This window comes from Protopterus annectens, chromosome 5.part0 (genome assembly GCF_019279795.1).
Source record: "Protopterus annectens isolate FY-2018-M chromosome 5.part0, PAN1.0, whole genome shotgun sequence".
Taxonomy (NCBI): domain Eukaryota; kingdom Metazoa; phylum Chordata; order Ceratodontiformes; family Protopteridae; genus Protopterus; species Protopterus annectens.
This window is the reverse complement of record NC_056735.1, coordinates 109930831-109951637: the sequence shown is the minus strand read 5'-3', so window position 1 is coordinate 109951637 and position 20807 is coordinate 109930831.

The following is a 20807-nucleotide window of genomic DNA, read 5'->3' as shown; positions in this document are numbered from 1 at the left end:
TATGGGGAGAGGACTGAACATGCACTATTTCTTTGGGATATATCAGCACAGAGGATTACTGAACTTCAGATTGTATGCTTGCATTTTGTCAGATACATACTGCATAAACTGGAATGTATTTAACAAAAATCTGAACAAAGGCTTTTACACTTTTATCTGTAAGCATTAGTTAGAAGTGTACTGATGCCATGGGCATGTTTGTTAAGGCATTCAAAGGTATACATATTTGTCAGTTCTTGAAAATGGAGCAGTCTGTGATAAATATATACAAATGTTTCAGGGACAGTTCCTTTGCTAGCACTTTTAGCATTTCAAAGATGGTTTGTTAGCACAATGTGTCAATTGCCAGTTTTTCTGGGGGAGCAAAGATGAGTTGCTGTTCTGGCACAAACAAGGACAGGCTGCTATTGTTACTCTCCTTGTTTTGCAAGTAGCCTGTTGTTCATATTTCACATCTCTAGACTGTTTTTTCTCCAGTGAGTAGTACTGAAATGCTACCTTTTCTGTTTCATCTATGAAGAGTTATTTTGTAGTTATGTAATATTTAAGCGATAACCCACTGCTTGGTGTGGGTAATGCTGGATTTAGTAAATATAGTATATAGGATAGAGTGGGGGGAGATGTTATATTGTTATTCCCACCATTCATTTGATTTAAGATGGAGGAGCATAGAGGCATTTTAAAAAATTATTATTTTTTTTTGCACATAATAATTATAATAACATGGATCTTATTAAATTACTACAGGGGCTGGCAGCAGAAAAGGAAGATGTTCAAGTTTTTGATAATTTGTTGAACATCAGTAATCCTGATAGTGGAGGAGTTACTTCCTCCTGTACTGAAACTTTTAGTCAGCTGTAAATGGCCATGGAAGAAATCAGATCCAATGTGTGGCATCAGAAATTGTTTAAGGCATACTGTACTAATACATTTTACCCTAGAAGCCTACGGATATGGTTACAACTGTATGCAAAGTCCCCGGATGACAAACTTGTATCTGAATGGCAGGATGCTTTACAGGAAGCTTCTATGTTATTTGTTAATGTTCTTCATTCTTTTTATGAACAAAGAACTATTGAACTGGTATCACAGGTTAGTCACCTTTGTGACAATATCAAAACACATGAAAATGATCCGGTATATAAGGAACAATTTGTGCAGTTAACCCAGGACCTAATTAGTGAAGAGAGGGATTTAAAATTACGTATGCTTAAGAAATTTTCGAGAGGTTCCATGGATTATCAACATAGCAAGCAATTTGTCATTCAGAAAAATGTGAAGTTTTCTGATATAAAACAACAATCTTAGCCCCAGGTCAGATGAAAAAGGAAAAAAAAAAAACAATTCTCAAGAAGGGTGGGTTTGGGTACCTCAGGTACGTCTGCGGAGGATTTTTCCTCTACCACAGATACAGAGATGGGGACTCCCACTACCTCTCCTTTGGCTAAAAAAAGAAATTATATTTTCCCTTTAGGCAACCTAGGAGGGGTGGATGTAAATATCCCAGGCACCCATCCAATGTTAGAAACATTATCGCAACTGATGACCACACAGTAGATGAACACAATGTTTTAAATATTTCTTCTTCTGTTTTGACTTTGGATGAGAAAGATTTATTAAATAAAGGTCTTGGGTTTGTACCCAGCTATTTAGTTTCTGAGGATGTGTTTGCCCAGGATGTGATCTCTTTTTGTAGATTTCTAAATTTTATGCTATTTTTTCATAACCAGTTAAACAAAGGAGAAAATGAACCCCAGGTGTTTCGTTTTAAACCTTCTACATTTGTACCACCTCCCAACAAGAATGTTATGGTTTTTCAAGTGTTGAGAGATTTACATTTTACTTATGGATCCCATTTAAAGATTTCCTCCAATAACTTTTCCCCTATATAGCAACAAGCACTGGGTACTCTTAGTAAAAACAAAAAAGTAGTTATCAGCCCAGCTGATAAAGGGGGTGCGGTAGTGGTATGGGAATGGAAAATGTATGAGATAGAGGCATACAAACAATTATTGGATCAAGACACTTATCAGAGGATGCATTTGGATCCTACACCAGTGTTCAAAACCGAGATTAATCAATTTTTAGAACTGGACAGGGAAGAAGGTATTATTAGTAAGAACACCAAGTTACAACTTGTGGTTAAGGATCCTTTGAAATAATATTTTTATATGTTGACTAAGACCCATAAGAATGTACATCAACCCCCGGGTAGACCCATAGTTTCAGGCAGGGTGTCTTTAACTGAACCACTATCAGCTTTCTTTACACAGTATTTGAAACCACTACTAGTCCATGTGAGATCAAGAATACAGGATACCACAGAGTTTTAAATATAATTCAGGATACACAGGTGGAACCAGGGTGGTACATGTGCACCCTTGATATGTTGTCCTTGTATACTAACATTCCCCACTGGGCAGGTCTGCAAGCTTTGAAATATTGGTTAGATAGAGTACCTTTATATAGTCCAGGATTTAATGTTATTACTTTGTTTAACAGAACATGTATTAAACAAAAATTTGTTCTATTTTCAGGAAGAGTGTTATCTACAACTTAGGGGAACGGCAATGGCAGCATCATTTTCCCCCATTTATGCTGCCTGTTCATGGGTTATGTGGAGGGACAACTTATTTATGATCCATGCATAATCTTTAGTTGGAATCCATGGATATTTGGCATTGATACCTTGATGATTGTTGGTTGGTGTGGCGTTCAGGGGCTTGTTTCCTACCTTAATGATAACAAATGGAGATTACACTTTACAGTTTGCTCCAGTACTACACAGATTATATTTCTAGATATTGATATATGTGTGCAAGAGGATGGGACTTTGATGAGTCAGGTACATAGGAAACACTCTGGGGTTAATACTTTGTTGTATTTTGATAGTTGTCATCCCAGGCACATAATTTGGAACATTCCCAAATCTCAGTTTATGAGAATACGGTGAATATGCACATCTGATGAAGTGTTTTCTCTACACAATCAACAGTTGGTAGACATGTTTTCTAATAGGGGATATAGATTGTAGGATATCATGGAATTGAGTAATTATGCTAAAAATTTGGATAGGGCAAATATCAGGGATCCAGACATCTCACAGGAAAGTGTAGGACACCATGTCCTGGATGTTAGTGGAACAGCTTCAGGGACACCTAACAGTCACAGGAGGAGCTTCAAGGTAGGCTTTGGTATCTCAACAGTTGAATACTGCTGTATAGTAAAACAACTGAAATCAGTACATTACTTCTGTGTTACATGAATTATTGTTTGGGGGATTGAAGATTGTTACAGTTATTAGCTTAGGTTGGAGTTGTCAGCCATGTTCTTGCTGAAAGTATAGTTAATGGACATATAAAGGGGTAAAAGTATTACCCCCCCCGTTTTATTGTTAATTGTGATGATGTTGCTCTTACCTTTTGCTTAACCTTCTCCAGGGCCATCTGGATTGCAGAGGAGAATCTGGCCTGCAGATGGTAAGCCAAACATTTTTATGTCAGTGCTGCTGAACAATTTTAAAGAAATATCTTAGTGTGTGTTGTTGATGTCAGGCTTGTTGTGTGTACTGCTATAGTGTCTGTAATAGTGGCACCACTGTTAGTTTATTAGTGTATATTGGACTACAGTAGTGTAGGTGTAGATCGTATTGCAAAGTGTATGCTATATCTTTAAGAAGCATGCGAAGCTATGCATGCATGTACAGACACATGCAACCCCTAGTGCCATTTTGAAGGAGCAGCCAGAGAGAGAGAGCATGCATGATCAAAGTTGTTAGTTTGTATATGTTACTTAAGTTCGAGTCAGTAAGCCTTTATAGTAATGTGTTTGTGTAAAATAAAGCTGTTTGAACAAACCCACAAAGACTCTTTTTTCATGTCCTAAACATGAAAACGACAGTAGGTATTCATTTTTTACTGTTTGTTAATTTTATCATAGGTGATCATGACAGTGGATGTGTGGGCTCTCTGTCACTTGATGTCAGTGTATCAGCAGACTCTGATGATGATGGTGGACAAACTGAGGCACAGTCAGGGGGTGCAGAGGGTGAATCTGACACTGAGGTTGACATACAGGCATCTCATGCAGTTCCATCGAACACAGCCAGTAGGCCTGTGCTTACTTATTCAAATGACCCCGCAGATACTGGACAGGTGGAGGGCAAGGCCACTGATCAGGGAAGTGTGGTAACTGTGGCTTCAATGACTGTTGAGTCTGGCCATAGTCAAAGTGTGGGCAAGCTTCCATACAGGACGGTTGATAGGGATGCTCAGAGGAGGCCTACTGTCCCTCCTCCACCTGGTCCAGGTGTCTCTTCCCATGCCACTCAGCATATGTTTATGACCATCATGGAGGAAGGCACAGGCACATTCTCATAGGTGCTCCACACAAATGCTCAAGGTTGTAGATGTAGCACAGCCTGACATGTGTGACAACCTCCACTGTGTTGCTGATTCAATGGATCAGAAGAATGACATGTTAGAATGAGGGATGTCTGTGAAGGAACAAGGGATGTCTGTCATGGAATGAGAGTTGTCTGTGATGGAACATCTGCTGGGAGGGGAATGGCATCCTTATGGACATAGGTCAGCCACATCATCTGCTGTTAGCCAATGTGGCCATGCCTGATCATGCTCCAAGAGTGGCAGTACTTCTGCTGCTCCATCAGTGAGTGTGCTATCCACACCCAGATGTGGCAGGACATGGGGTCATGGTCCTGGGCATCCCAGTGAAAGAAGCTCACCCAGCAGACTTCAGTCACATTTAGGTAGCAGGAATGCATCTGACCGTGGACATGCCAGTGCAACTCCTGGTAGAGCCAGTTCTCATGGTCGAGAAGACAATGATGAACTGTCATGTCTACCATACACGGCTCACATCTGTCTGACATACCAAGACGTAGAACCAGCACAGAGCTTGGCTGTGTTCATGCAGACACTCACACAACAAATTCACCTGGGGACCCCTACAGACACACACACAACAGTTACACAGCTCAGCAGTGCAGCTTAAAACTCATTTTGTCTCACTGGCCATTTGTTGGTTTATCCAAATTTCTCCATGCTTCTCTTTCTTACTCGCATACACCTACCAAACTTATGTATCAGCTATGGCCTTCTGCTCACAACACCCTGTGCAAGTTTTGATTACTGTGCTGTATCCCTGTTTTCTTTCTTTTGGATTCAGGGATGCATAAGCTTTGTGTCTGATCCTCAGGGTGCATAGCTGACTTAGTGCTTAGTATATCTGCATTTGTGGTGTTGAACTGATAATTCTACCTTTGACTAATATTGGTCTTAGAAAGTTCGATGGTTGATAGCATAAAAATTTCCCAACTTTATTGAGAATAATCTTGTGAGGATTGTGACATCAGAAACTTCAATGTGTATCATCACTTTCTAACTTTTCTCTTTAATGATTTTCTAGTAAAAATATATGGTGCTAAACTGAGGGCATGCAGTGATCATCAGTAATTTTGCAAGGTATTACTGTGTGAATCTTTGATGTCTGATGCCTACTACTTAATAATGGGCACATATAAGTCACATAAGTCTCTGCTGTCACATGTTAAGATCTTTTCTGTAACAATTTCCCAACTTTTTCTTGCCTACAGTGCCAATTAGTATATACAAGGATATGCCACTCATTCAAATTATTAAACAATACACTCCCAGTTCTAAATTTACCTTGTAAATGCAGCAGTTGACACAGTTTAGGTCAGGGCTGACTCTGTATGATGCAAGCAGTACACAGCCAATATATGGGGTGGTAAAGGTTGTGTGAGTTGCCTGACATCAGTGGTACTATATGTTCTGTATGTGCATAGGAGGAAGGTTTTAGGCCCTTAGGTGGTGAGTGAATGTGCTATACATTGTCTTTTAGCCAATGCAAGGGCATATTGAGTACACCTACATCTTCCTACACCCACAGCAGCTGGTAGTTCCCCCCTCTGGCTATTCATCTGCCTGTGGCTGTGGTGACCTTGACACTGGTGGTATGATGTGTGCCCCTTCCCTGTGCTGATCCTGCTGAAGCTGTTTTCTCAGCATGATGTTGTGTAGTATGGCACAGACAGTGAATGTTTCTGTACATGTCCATGGATTGAAATGTGGGACTCCCCCAGATGTATCTAGGCACTGGAACCATGACTTCAGCAGCCCAAACACATGCTCTATGATATTTCTGGTTTGAGTGTGAGCCTAATTATGGTGTTCTTCCATAGGTGTGTGTGCATTTCCAATGGGTGTCATCAGCCACAGTTCCAGTGCATAGCCTGCTTCCCCCAGTAAATGACCCTATGGGATATCCCCACTTGCAAACATCTGGCACAGTTGGGAGGTGTGCCAGATGTGTGAGTCATGGTAACTGCCAGCACACATGTTCAAGATGATTCCCTTGGCATTCAACATGACTTGGCAGTTGATAGAGTGGTAGCCTTTTATGTTTATGTACAGCCTACCCTGTGTTCTGGGTGGTGCCTTAAGTTCTATATGTGTGGAATATATGGCACCCAGTACTTCAAGGTAGTGTGCTACAGGGTAGAACTCCTGTATATTTATGGCCATCTCCTCAGGACTATGAGGTAAATATATGTGGTCACTGGCATGTTGGAGCATAGCTTTCAGGAATTTATAGAGGATCCTAGAAGCTGATGCCTGTGACACCCTCAGCATGTCCTTTGTTGGTCTCTGTTGGTGAGTGTCAAAATGACTGGGGAGGTGGCCTGAAGAGGTGCATCTCACAGTGCAACATTCCAGCACAGACCTTCTTAGAATTGATTCTTTTCTTCCTACACTTCATCCATTGACTGGCAGGTGAAATACTTCGGCACAGTACAGGGCAGTACGATATTTTTTCTTCAGATCGTTGGTGAATCACGTGGTACCAACATTTTTACTGTCGAAATTTTGTCTCACCGGCATCTAGCAAAAGACAGCAGAAAATTTTCCCACAACTAATCTTTGTGTCAAGACTGGCCAGCTTGTCCTGAACATTTGTGGTAAATATTTTATTCTGTTTTTCTTTTAACAATGAATGCAGTTCTTGAAAATGCCAAGAAGTGCACTCAGTCTTTTACTTTTGATGTGTCAAAACTTTATATAAATGTGTAGAATTATTTAAATACATGGTATGACCAGCATGTTAGCACCTGTAAGTCTTTGTTAGGTAAAACAGATAACCCAGTATTGTGTAAATGGATTTCTGCCTTTGACTGGTATGTACATAAGGCTAAAGTGTCACAGGATGTACAAAAATGTGCTATTTGCAATGATTTAAATGTTGATTTTTGCATGCCTTGTCATAAGCGTATCGTACAAAATCTGGAACACAACCAGGAAAAAATAATGCTTGAGGCACAAAAAATGGTTCCCGTTTCCATATATCCTGTTGCAAAAGATTTGTTAGAGAGTGATCAAGATGTCAAAGTTTGTACTTTACAGTCTGATTTGCAGGAGTTTAAACTGGATTACTAAAGTTAGCAGCCAGCAGGATCTTGACCTCACGCGTCATTTTCAGAATTACTGTGATAAATGGAAAGTGTCTAGTAAAATGCAAGGTGACGCCAGTGATTTTACACATGAATTTTTACATTTCTTAAAGGTTTCACAAACTGAAATTAAGACTTTTAAACAAACTGTTATTGAACAGGGCAGTAAAGCTATTGGCATGATAGAGGGCTTAACAAATAAAATTGGACGTTTGAAAAAACATAATGAACAACAGCTGGCTGAAGCCCATAGCAACATAGCTGTTGCTAAGGAAGAAATGAATACATTACAAGCTCAGCTGGAGATGCAGGAAAATGAAGCTGCTAGAGCAGAAGATTTAGCTAACCCAACAGCTTTTCAAATTACAATCCCAGTTACAAGAATATCAGTTTAAAGTGTTAGATACTACTGTTACTAGTCCTGTAATAGCCTCAGCAGGCTTTTCTGCTGAAGTTTATCATCAGTCTAGAATGTTAAAAACTCTCCCTAAGTGAGATGAACAAAAGGGTATTTATAATAACATGAATACATTTGAAGCTTGGGTTCTTAAAACTGTAAGCACTGTGTGGAATGATACACTTGCACGTTGCTTTTGGAATTTTATCCCACAAAGTTTTATGGCTTATATTCGGCACAAAAAGTATTTAATACAAACTAAACACCAAAGGATGATAGCAGTATTGCTAGCCTACACCAGGGAACAATCTCTTACACAGGCACTTTTAGATCAGTTTCAAATGACAGTCTGTGAATCTTTAGGTGATCTGCTGTGGCGACTCCTAACCGGGAAAAGCCGAAAGAAGAAGAAGAAGAAGAGGAACAAGCCAAACACTTTCAGTTGGCTTATATGTTAGTTCATGATATTGATGCATAGAGGGTCTTTAAAAGAGACAACCTATTTGTTATATTTGTAAACAGGTAGGTCATACTAAAAATGATTGTAAATATTATTGCAGTTGGCGTCAGGAACAAGAGGCAAAGGGTCAGTTTCTTACCATAAAAAATTTTGATTAGCCACGAGTACCATGACAGCAACAGGTAATGCACCTAGAAATACAAACACAGCAGTACACTTCCACAACAATATGTGACATGAGGGTAATAGGGGACTACAGCACAGCCCCTATATACCACAAACACTCATCAGTCAGTATTCCCAGTACAGCAAAGGGATGGTGTGACACCCAGTGTCAGTGTACAAGGTAATATTGTTAGCACACAGGATACAACTGTTCTGTCTGACTTTGTTCCTGAGGGTCCAGTAAATCCTGATTATCAGCAGCAAACAGCCTTGCATCATGAACTTAATAAATCTTCTTATGTTGACTGTGAAGAGGTCGAGGAAACATTGCAATTATGTCCTTTGCAGTCCAATATTACTGAAAATTCGGGGTGGAATTTAATCTGCAATAGGGATGTGAGCCCCTTACCCAAGTCTCTTTCTTGACTAACTTCAAAAAAAAAGAAAAAAAATGGACGACCACTTATCAACGTTTGGGAAAAGTATATATTGTCCAAAATGGAAATTGTCATATATGGCAAGGACAAGGTCCCATGTTATGTATGATTGAGGCAATACATGCATCAAACAGTTCTAAAAAGGGCCGTACTGTCAGCCCTAATGAAAATGATGTATGGTGAAAGGTAAAACAGTTCCCTACGTTGTGGTCTCAAGGGCCCAAAGACTGCGGGAAGCTACAGGAAGCAGTTTCTGTAGGTAGTGACAAAGATTTTATTCCACTGTTTCAAAAACAGTATCCATTCCCAAAGGAAGCAAAAACAGACATGCAAAATTGCATACAACGATGGCTTGATGTGGGAATAATTCAAAAGGGAAATAGCCCTACAAATTCACCCATATAGCCAGTTAAGAAGAAACATGGCGCTTACCGATTGGTTATTGATTTACTAAAAGTAAATCAATTCACGACTCCCTGGGCTCATCTGATTCCAGGGGTCCCAGAGATAGGAGCAAGAATAAAACCACTAAGTCAGTGGTTTACGGTCATAGACTTAGCTAATGGTTTCTTTGCAGTACCACTGCAGGAAAAAAATTGGCAAAGGTTTGCCTTTACATTTTAAAATGAACAGTATGTCATGACACGGTTACCTCAGGGATTTCAAAACAGTCTGGTCATACTTCACCAAATAGTTGGACAAATACTACAAGGTATAGAATCTGATTATTCTGTTCTGCGTTACATTGATGATATACTAATACAGTCTGAAACAAAAGAACAGCATTTAGGTAAAGTGACACAGGTCCTTCAAACACTGCAGGAGGCAGGGTTTAAGGTTAAAAGTGAAAAGGTACAATTCATGTCACCTGAGGTAAAATTTCTAGGTACTATTTTACATCCTTACGAGCATACTCTATGTTCAGAGATGGTCCAGGGAATCTTGTAAATGGATAAACTGGTTACCATTCTGGATTTGCACAAATTTATGGGCATCATGAATTATAATCAGGAATTTATAGAGGATTATGCCAGTATGGTAGCTCCTCTGTATGACATGCTATCTAGCCAGAAAGAATTACCCTTTCTGGAGTGGGGATCAAAGTAAAATATGGCTTTTTGTGATTTGAAGACAGCATTAGCCAAGGCTACAGAGGGGTGGCCATGGTGGTGCAGCGGTTAGCATTGGTGCCTCACAGCAAGAGGTTCTCTGGTTCGATCCCCGGCTGGGGTGCCTTTTGTGCGGAGTCTGCATGTCCTCTCTGTGGTCGCGTGGGTTTCCTCCGGGTGCTCTGGTTTCCTCCCACATTCCAAGGACATGTAGGTGGATTGGACACTCTAAATTGGCCCTAGGTGTGAGTGCGTGTGTGTGTGTGTGTGTGTGTGTGTGTGTGTGTGTGTGTGTGTGTGTGTGTGTGTGTGTGTGTGTGCCTTCTGTGGAAGGTTGGGCACCGGGCTGGCAACTCGACACCGTAAAACTCCACTGCCAATCATGAGTGGACAGGTGATCTGCTGTGGCGACCCCTAACCAGGAAAAGCTGGAAGAAGAAGAAGATTAGCCAAGGCTACAGTATTAGTGGCCCCAAGTCGAACACGTCTCTTTGTGTTATAGGCAGTGGCTGGACCTAATACACTCTCTGTTGTTCTTTTACAAGAGTGGCCTCAGGGCTCTGATTCTTGAATGAAAAGGACTTTACAACTCATTGCATTTTTCAGTAGAAAAATAACACATGTTGAGATGGGATACCACCTATGCATTCAACAACTTTTGGCCATTTATTGGGGTTTAAAACAAATTGAATACCTAACAATTTTCTCTAAAGACATTATAGTACAGACACTGCATTATGCCATACAGGCTTTGGTAAACGAGTCTCAGCTAAATAAACTAATTCATGACGTCAGTCAAGCAATGTTTGCAAACTGTTTGGCATTATGTAGTGTTAAGCAAGTTACAATAAAGGCAGGAGATAAGTGTTACTTATCTAACTTCATGGAATATAAAAAAAAGACACAACTGCATTAGGCACATCTCAAGTCCAGAAAAGCCCATCTTGTCTCCTGACTTTCAGGAGGACAGGCCATCATCTTTGTTGACGGTGCTCGATTTTGGGACAACGGACAATATCGGACAGGATTTGCAGTAGTACCAGAAAGCCCTTCTATGGGACAACCGACTCTAATTCAGTTACTGGAACATATGTCTGCTCAGCGAGATAAACTGCAAGCAGTTCTTTATGTGTTACAGCATTTTCCAGCTGTCAGTATTTTTTCAGACAGTGCATACGTAGTTAATTCTCTGTGGCTGCATATGTCTACATGGTCAAGGAGTGGGTTTGTTGATAACACAGGCAAACCACTTAAGCATGCTTCTGTGTTGCAGACTATTTGGAATTTGGTTTGTAGTCAGTCCCTTGTGGGTTACTTCTGTATCTTAAAGGTAAAAGCTCATCAAAAAGCTACAAATTAAATTTTTCAGTTAAATAACTGCTGATCAGATGGCAAAAAAAGCCACAGAGGAAGAAATGCAGTTGTATCCTACAGAGCACCATTCCAGTATACCATGTAAAACCACTGCAGTACATGCCATACAGACATTTTCAGTTCAGAGCTTGCAACATGATTTGCTGCAGATCCAAACTAAATAGTTTGGACTGCATTATGAGTTAGAAAAATGTATTCTTGTATTGCTCAGTTAGGACCTCTAGGAATCAATTAAAAGTCATTAAGTGACTTCATGTTTTGTGTTTTTTTTTTGTAGACTCACGGCAAATGCCAAGTCTAAAACAGTTTTTAAAAATGTTTAAAAATGATTACCACTTACATTAAAAGGTTATATTATTGTACATAATAAAGATTCTATTTTTTACTGTACTAACTGTACTCATTAAAATCCTTGGGGTAGGGTGTCAAACAGGAGAAATGCAAGTTTGGAAAATAAACAATGACAACAATGCTGTAGAGCTAGGTTGACATGGATGTCCACCAAAGGTAAATCGTTTTTGTGGGCAAAGACAGCAGAACAACTTAACTTGTCCATCTAATGCTAGTTGTACCTTTGGGCACATAATAATTCCCAGTAATGTTACCTTTTAGTCCACAGTTATGGGTCATCATTACCTTTGACCAAATAGTCCTAAGGTAACCCTTGAATTTGATTACACAGTTTCTATTAAATGTTGTCAATTTCCTGGATTTCATTTGGAAAAAGAAAAAAAAATTAAAAGAATATCCATTATCAATACAAAAGCTAGTCCTCACCTATGTAAAGAAGTGTGGTAATCACATTATACAGGGAACAAGTATTCCTCCCAATAATACGTAAATACAACTAAATTTCAATACTGCAGTTTCTGTAATATGTACTAATATCACAGTCATTACAGGCCGTAGACATTGGGCATATGTTCTATCAATATTAACAGGTAAACCTACCCCCTGTTCATACAGACCATTTGGTTAAAATCCCTTCTACCTATACAATGGTAAGCAGACAATACCAAAAGGTTGTAGTACATTTTAACATCACATTTCCAGACACAGGCAGGTGCCGATATAAGAAAGCATGGTATAATACTCTGTTAGGAGGCCTAAGCACCGGAATGGGAGCTATTAATGCAGCCTGACATTAAAATTCTAACTAATCGATTAAAGGTAGTGGGGAAGATATCTCTCAAATTGTGTATTTACAAGCATTTTGGAATCCATATATATATGTAAGACACACCTGCACAATATAAATTATCAGCAGCAATTTTTAGACAATTATAATGCTATGGAGCTACATCTGTTAAAATCTGACAGTAACATGACAAGTTTTGTGAATTGTTCAAAATGTACTATATAGTCTTTGTATGTGAAAATTCAGAAAAATAGAGTATGAACTGAACTTATGTTATGAAATGAAAATGTTTGGTGATGATTGTTTAACAAATGGATTCCTGATACCAACTGGATTAGGTTATTCACTGAAGTAACATACTGTACTCCACAATATTGCACAGGAAAGTTTATGCATTATAATGTTACTGATGCAACTATTACATGTCACTTTATTGTGTTACCTGTGATATTACTCATACCAGGAGGGCATGAGTATTGGTTGCCACAATTTAAAGGTAATTATAAGGATATGAAAGGAAAAATGCATAAAACTGAGTATTGTACTCAGACCCAAAATGGGCTAATTTGTGGACAGCATTCGCCTGTCTATGAACCATGCTTAGTGCAGCTTGCCATTAATGTGTGTAAATGGACTATTATGCTGCCTTCTTTTCAAATGTTTATAGAAGTGGCTCCTCAGTTTATTTGTCTGGTTACAGATCAAGATGTAGGCCATATTTTAAAATTACCTTTTGCAAGATGTTTATCACATGTTGATTTCCGTAAGTGTAATAATAACAGCTATGTGTTTACTGAACCTATAGAAGTAAATGTTTCCAAGAATTGGTATTATGACTTAATACAGTTTCCCAATATAACTGTATCTTTAAATAATTTAAAAAACATAATGAACAATACTAAAATTCTCAGAGAATATCTGGGGAAAAGAAATAAATGCATTCTGTACTATGAGGCATTAAGCATCATTGCAAAAAATAAACTACTTAGTTTGGCTGAAAAGACCAAAAAAGACACTGCTCACAACTGGTGGGATATTTTTACTAGATGGTCAAATTCAGGAAAAAATCTGTTAAACTGGTTGATACACCCTGTATTAGTAGTGTTAGGCATTATGGTCATACTAACTATCTGGAATTGCTGCATAAATTGCCATTTGCAAAAAACTTATAGAGTTTAGCAGATAATGATGGTTAACCTAAATAAACTGGAAAAGGTTTCAACGTGTATAAACTGGAAAAGGTTTCAGCGTGTGCAATTAAAGAAAAAAACTGAAAATGAGCAGTCATTTTCCACTTTTTAAATAGAAGAGGGAACTGTGAGGGAAAGGAACAGGTTAAAATGGATTTCTGTGTATTTTCTCTGAAAATGTGAAATAATGTTCTGCGTTTTAGGTTTGTAGAGTGCACTCAGTTTGAACTCAGATAGCTGACTTGGCAAACTATATAGCTTGGCATTCACTGTTTATAAGAATCAGAAGTAAAATATGTTATCTCTTATAAACTATGCAGCTTTGTAAAATTTATTATCCACAAGCAGGTCAAGATGAACTCTAGTATGAAGCTGTGTCTCGTCAATAGGACGTGCAAGATAAACCAAGGACACAGGAGTTATTCTTCAGGACAAAATGTTTAAAATATGGAAAACAAACTGTCAGCAAACCAGCTTCAAAGGAAATACTTATTATTCTGACAAATTCTCTAAATTGCTGATGCAGGCAGAAAAGACACTATAAAGATTAAGACTTTTTCTTTTGTATCGAGACTTTGATTCTTCTATTCTTGCAGACCCGATGCTGTAGCTAAAGTTACATTTTTTTCATATATATAACTTTCATTGTTATAATTAACACCGAAAGTGTGATAAGAGACCTTGGGACACAGGTGGACACAGTAGTCTCTCCTTTGATAATCACATCACCACAGTAGTCAGAAAATCCTTCTATGTGGCATACCTCATCACAAAAGGTTTCTCATCCAGGAAAAAAGAGGTCATTGTTCCCCTCTACTCATCACTCATTAGACCCATTATAGAGTACAATGCCCCTTTTGGTATGTACCTCACAAGACATCTACAACAACTGGAAAGACCACAGAAATACCTCACAAAGAGGATTATCAGCTTCAAACAGATGCCCTACGCAGACCATCTCAAAAAACTTCAGCTTTACTCCGGCGCATATCGCCTGCTCAGAGGCGATCTCTGCCTAACATACAAAGCTATGCCAAACCCAGAGCTGTTGGACATGCTCCACTTAAAGAAATCCAAATCCCTCTGAGCTACAAGATTTAGGGACCTAAACTTTGTCACCACAATAAGAACATGCTGGAGGGATCGATTCCTGTCCAAGAGACTTCCCATACTTTGGAACAAACTACCTATCTATATCAAACAAAGCTCCTTATGAGCACTCTTCAAGAAAAATCTTGATGACTGGATGGGCAATAGGAAATCCATGCCGGGGATCACTTCTGTGGCTCTGCTCAACAGGGGCACAGGTAAATATTTTTCTTGAGTGGCAAAAGCCAGGGTACCTTTTTGGCTAGGCTTATATAGACCCTAGGGCCAATAGCCTAGTACCTACCTATGGACCTATGAACCTATGCTAGATGTAAACCTCGTGTGCAGTAAATGAATGTAACAGCAGAATTGTCTCAGTGTTTTCATTGAGTAAAGGTACAGACTACCTGAAATAAGGGTAGTTTAACATCTAGCACATGGAAATGAATTAAAACAGGAGCAGCCCTTAACATTCTTTCTATGTAGACTGCTTTCTGTGGCTGTATTTCAAAAGCTTTTGGAATTTAAAGGAAAATCCAGCACAGAGTCTACACAGTTGCTTTATAGCTTGTTGAATAGCTCCACCATATTGGATTGGTTGATTAACATGCAATTCATCTGTTTATGCTGTAATTAGCATGCCACAGTGTTTACCTTGTTTGTATGGTGGCGTGCACCTCTAGATGGTGCTTACTGAGTCTAAAATGCATTGGTACCATGTACGGTTTATTGAATCCCCCCATATATCTCAGTGCTTTCACTGAACTTTGAAGTGAATGCTAAAGGTACATTATTCAGCATTGCACAGTGAATCTCAGCATCATCTATAAAGTCAGTTCCCCCTGAATGCTACATGAAATCTTTCCCCCTGTATATTCTTAATTGCTCTTTTGCCTGTACTTCAGTCATCTCACTTTTCTTCATCAGTTTTGCTCTCCAAAAACAATAATATTCATTTGATTTGCTCACGGCTATCATCTCTTTTTATTATACTTACATTTTATAAATGTACTAATAAGATGGCAACTCTAGTTTAATGTTCACTATCAATATATCAACCCCTGAACATCACTCTTTCTGTCTCTATCTCTCTCTCTCTGTTTCTTTTTCTCTTTAGACAATCTTACTAAAAAGCCACCCTGACAGTCACTATGAAGTTTCTCTTGGCAAATAAAAAAAAAAAAGCAAAACAAAAAAACTTTGTTGGTCCAACTGTCATGAAAATGTTATGATTTTTAGCTGCTTTCAATTTTTATTCAAGTATGTGCATAATCCACTTGGCATCATTTCACCCAGATGAGCATAAATAAAGGTTCTGTGGCAAGAAAATAGTTTGTAAATAATATGTTAAGTCACAAACTCTATGTTTATATTTGTTATTCCACTTTAAAAATTATAAGATTATTTAAACTGGTCATTCAGCACAGAAATATATATATATATATATATATATATATATCTAAATTCAACACTACCTGCATCATCTTTCACTGCTGATAATGATTCTTGCAAATGACCAGCCCACTTGGTTAACACATATATAACTAACTATATGTAAAATGTTTTATATTATGGCATTTTACACTGTGGTGCTCTTTCCTGGACTGCATCTTCTGATTCTAAAAAACAGTTATAAGGACAGCTGCATTTACCCTTTTGCCACATGAATAAATAAATAAATAACTAAGCAGGGCCTATTTATATTGGTATCCCACTGTGGCGTATTGCAGCAATAAAATATAGACATACTTGGGATATCTTCTGTCCCCCACTCACCTTGACTTCTAAAATGAAATCTGTGCAGCTCCTACAGACTTTTGTTGTCATGATTTAGTGACTAAAACACCTTAGTATTTAGAAAAGAATTATAGTCATAAATGGAAGCCGTGACTGAGACAGTAGTTAGTTAAAAAGTAAGGAACAGGGAATTAATACTTCTGGAAAGTACTTACATTGGTGATGCAAGGAGTAGGATGATGAACGTTAAAAATGGAAATGAAAAACAGCAAAGCTAGCAAAGAAACCACAACATACTCCCTGAGAGAAAGTGAACTGCTTTGTGTTATACAGGCAATAAGCAGCTGAGAAACAATGCAAATACTATGAAAGAGGTAAACAGACTGAGGAACAAATCAGTAACGTACACAGAAACTAAACACACACAGTAAAGTGCATTACTGTAATTATAAAGTGACTGACAGGAGCATATTTTACTTATTAATATTTCATATGGACGATTTAATTGGCTATAGTACGTTTTGGGGAACTTAAACATTAGCTGCACTAATGAAAATAATTTTTTATTAAGTGCCTTGTTTGCCACAGTTAAATTCTATATCACCAATGAGTGGAATGATTTAAATATAATGACAATCAAAACCCTTTCTTCTAGTCCTACTAATGGGTATTCAGAAACAAATATCACAGTATATTACTGAATGTAACATGGTGGTTGGAGATACACAGGGGGTGCAGGGTAGGGCAATTGAGAGCCGCACATAGCATGACCATCCATGCTACTGGGTAAATAGCATGGTTTACATCATATGCTGATAACCACATAATGACATGCAAATGAGTGACAATTTGATAATGAGAGCCATCACACATGCATATGACAAAATCAGACATAGCGACACAGTTCAGGAATGGGTTGTGGTAATCATCTCTTCTGACTGTCAGGATTATACAGTGTACAGGAGCTCCTGGCCTGCTATGATACTAGCGGTGGCATTAGTATTACCAGGACAGCATGCGTTAGTGGCTGCCTTTACAATCACTGTCCATGATACTGTATGTTGGCTCCCTCTGGCTCACAGATGGGTCCTCCAGTGGCAACATATCATTGCCTTCATGACCAAAACATTGTCAACTACCACCATGTGGGCAGAGACACCGTATGGGAGTTAGTAGACATGTGGCACCCTCGTATGGAATCAAGGTAAATGCATAGACTGCATATCCCAGTAGACACAAATAAAAGTTTGTGTAACACTAACCTTCCTAGCGTAAGGCACCTTTAAGTGTCTCACAGGGGACATACTAGGAGCATCACACAGGGGACATGCTAGGAGCATCACACAGGGGACACGCTAGGAGCATTGCATGGGGACATGCTTGGAGCATCACACAGGGGACATGCTAGGAGTTTCACACAGGGACATGTTAGGATCATCACACAGGGGACATGCTAGGAGCATCACACAGGGGACATTCTAGGAGCATCGCATGGGGACATGCTTGGAGCATCACACAGGAGTCATGCTAGGAGTGTTGCATGGGGGCATGCTAGGAGCATCACACTGGGGACATGCTAGGAGCGACATACAGGGGATATGTGGAGCATCATACAGGGGACATGTGGAGCGTCACACAGGGGACATGCTAGTAGCATCACACAGGGGACATGTTAGGATTGTTACACAGGGGACATGCTACGAGCGTCGCACAGGGGACATGCTAGGAGCATCACAGGTATCACAATCATGAATCCTACACAGTTCCATAAAGTGATGCTGCAGCATTTGGAGCAGCATAATTGGTTTCAGCAGACACCAGAGGAGACAAGCACCACTATGTGGACATTCTGTAACACAGCATATTTACTTGTGGTTCTGGGACCATAAACTGCATCCAAATTTAATTTTACTTTATTTAACATTTGTTAACCGGGAAAGTAGCGTAGCATTCAACAACTGTCAGCAATGATATGGCTGCAACAATGGGCATAATATTCAACAACTATCAGCAGTGATATGGCTGCAACAACGGGCATAGTATTCAACAACTGTCAGCAATTATATGGCTGCAACAACGGGCGTAGTATTCAAAAACTGTCAGCAATATGGCTGCAACAACGGGCATAGTATTCAACAACTGTCAACAATGATATGGCTGCAACAACGGGCATAGTATTCAACAACTGTCAGCAATTATATGGCTGCAACAACGGGCGTAGTATTCAAAAACTGTCAGCAATATGGCTGCAACAACGGGCATAGTATTCAACAACTGTCAACAATGATATGGCTGCAACAACGGGCATAGTATTCAACAGCTGTCAGCAATATGGCTGCAACAATGGGCATAGTATTCAACAACTGTCAGCAATTATAAGGCTGCAACAACGGGCATAGTATTCAACAACTGTCAGCAGTGATATGGCTGCAACAACGGGCATAGTATTCAACAACTGTCAGCAATGATATGTCTGCAACAACATGCGTAGCATTCAACAACTGTCAGCACTGATATGGCTGCAACAACGGCATAGTATTCAACAACTGTCAGCAATGATATGGCTGAACAACGGGGATAGTATTCAACAACTGTCAGCAATGATATGGCTGCAACAACGGGCGTAGTATTCAACAACTGTCAGCAATTATATGGCTGCAACAACGGGCGTAGTATTCAACAACTGTCAGCAATGATATGGCTGCAACAACGTGCATAGTATTCAACAGCTGTCAGCAATGATATGGCTGCAACAATGGGCATAGTATTCAACAATTGTCAGCAATGATATGGCTGCAACAACGGGTGTAGTATTCAACAACTGTCAGCAATGATATGGCTGCAACAACGGGCGTAGTATTCAACAACTGTCAGCAATGATATGTATGCAACAACGGGCATAGTATTCAACAACTGTCAGCAATGATATGGCTGCAACAATGGGCATAGTATTCAACAACTGTCAGCAATGATATGGCTGCAACAACGGGTGTAGTATTCAACAACTGTCAGCAATGATATGGCTGCAACAATGGGCGTAGTATTCAACAACTGTCAGCAATGATATGGCTGCAACAACTGGCATAGTATTCAACAACTGTCAGCAATGATATGGCTGCAACAACGGGCGTAGTATTCAACAACTGTCAGCAATGATATGGCTGCAACAACTGGCATAGTATTCAACAACTGTCAGCAATGATATGTCTGCAACAACGGGCATAGTATTCAACAACTGTCAGCAATGATATGGCTGCAACAACGGGTGTAGTATTCAACAACTGTCAGCAATGATATGGCTGCAACAACGGGCGTAGTATTCAACAACTGTCAGCAATGATTTGGCTGCAACAACTGGCATAGTATTCAACAACTGTCAGCAATGATATGGCTGCAACAATGGGCGTAGTATTCAACAACTGTCAGCAATGATATGGCTGCAACAACGGGCGTAGTATTCAACAACTATCAGCAATGATATGGCTGTAACAACGGGCATAGTATTCAACAACTGTCAGCAATGATATGGCTGCAACAACTGGCATAGTATTCAACAACTGTCAGAAATGATATGGCTGCAACAACGGACATAACATTCAACAACTGTCAGCAATGATATGGCTACAGCAACGGGCATAGTATTCAACAACTGTCAGCAATGATATGGCTGCAACAACGCGCATAGCATTCAACAACTGTCAGCAATGATATGGCTGCAACAATGGGTGTAGTATTCAACAACTGTCAGCAATGATATGGGTGCAACAACAGGCATAGTATTCAACAACTGTCAGCAATGATATGTCTGCAACAACAGGCATAGTATTCAACAACTGTCAGCAATGATATGGCTGCAACAACGGGTGTAGCATTCAACAACTGTCAGCAATGATATGTATGCAACAATGGGCATAGTATTCAACAACTATCAGCAATGATATGTCTGCAACAACGGGCATAGTATTCAACAACTGTCAGCAGTGATATGGCTGCAACAACGAGCATAGTATTCAACAACTGTCAGCAATGATAATGCTGCAAAAATGGGCATAGTATTCAACAACTGTCAGCAGAATACAATGAATTATTGTGCACTTATTGAATTGCCAGGAGTAAATACAGAATTTAGGAAGAACAGCTTTCATATAAGATGAGAAATATTATGGAACACTCTTTTATTGAGAATTAGAAATGTAGGGAGCCTGCAGATATTTAAAAGGAG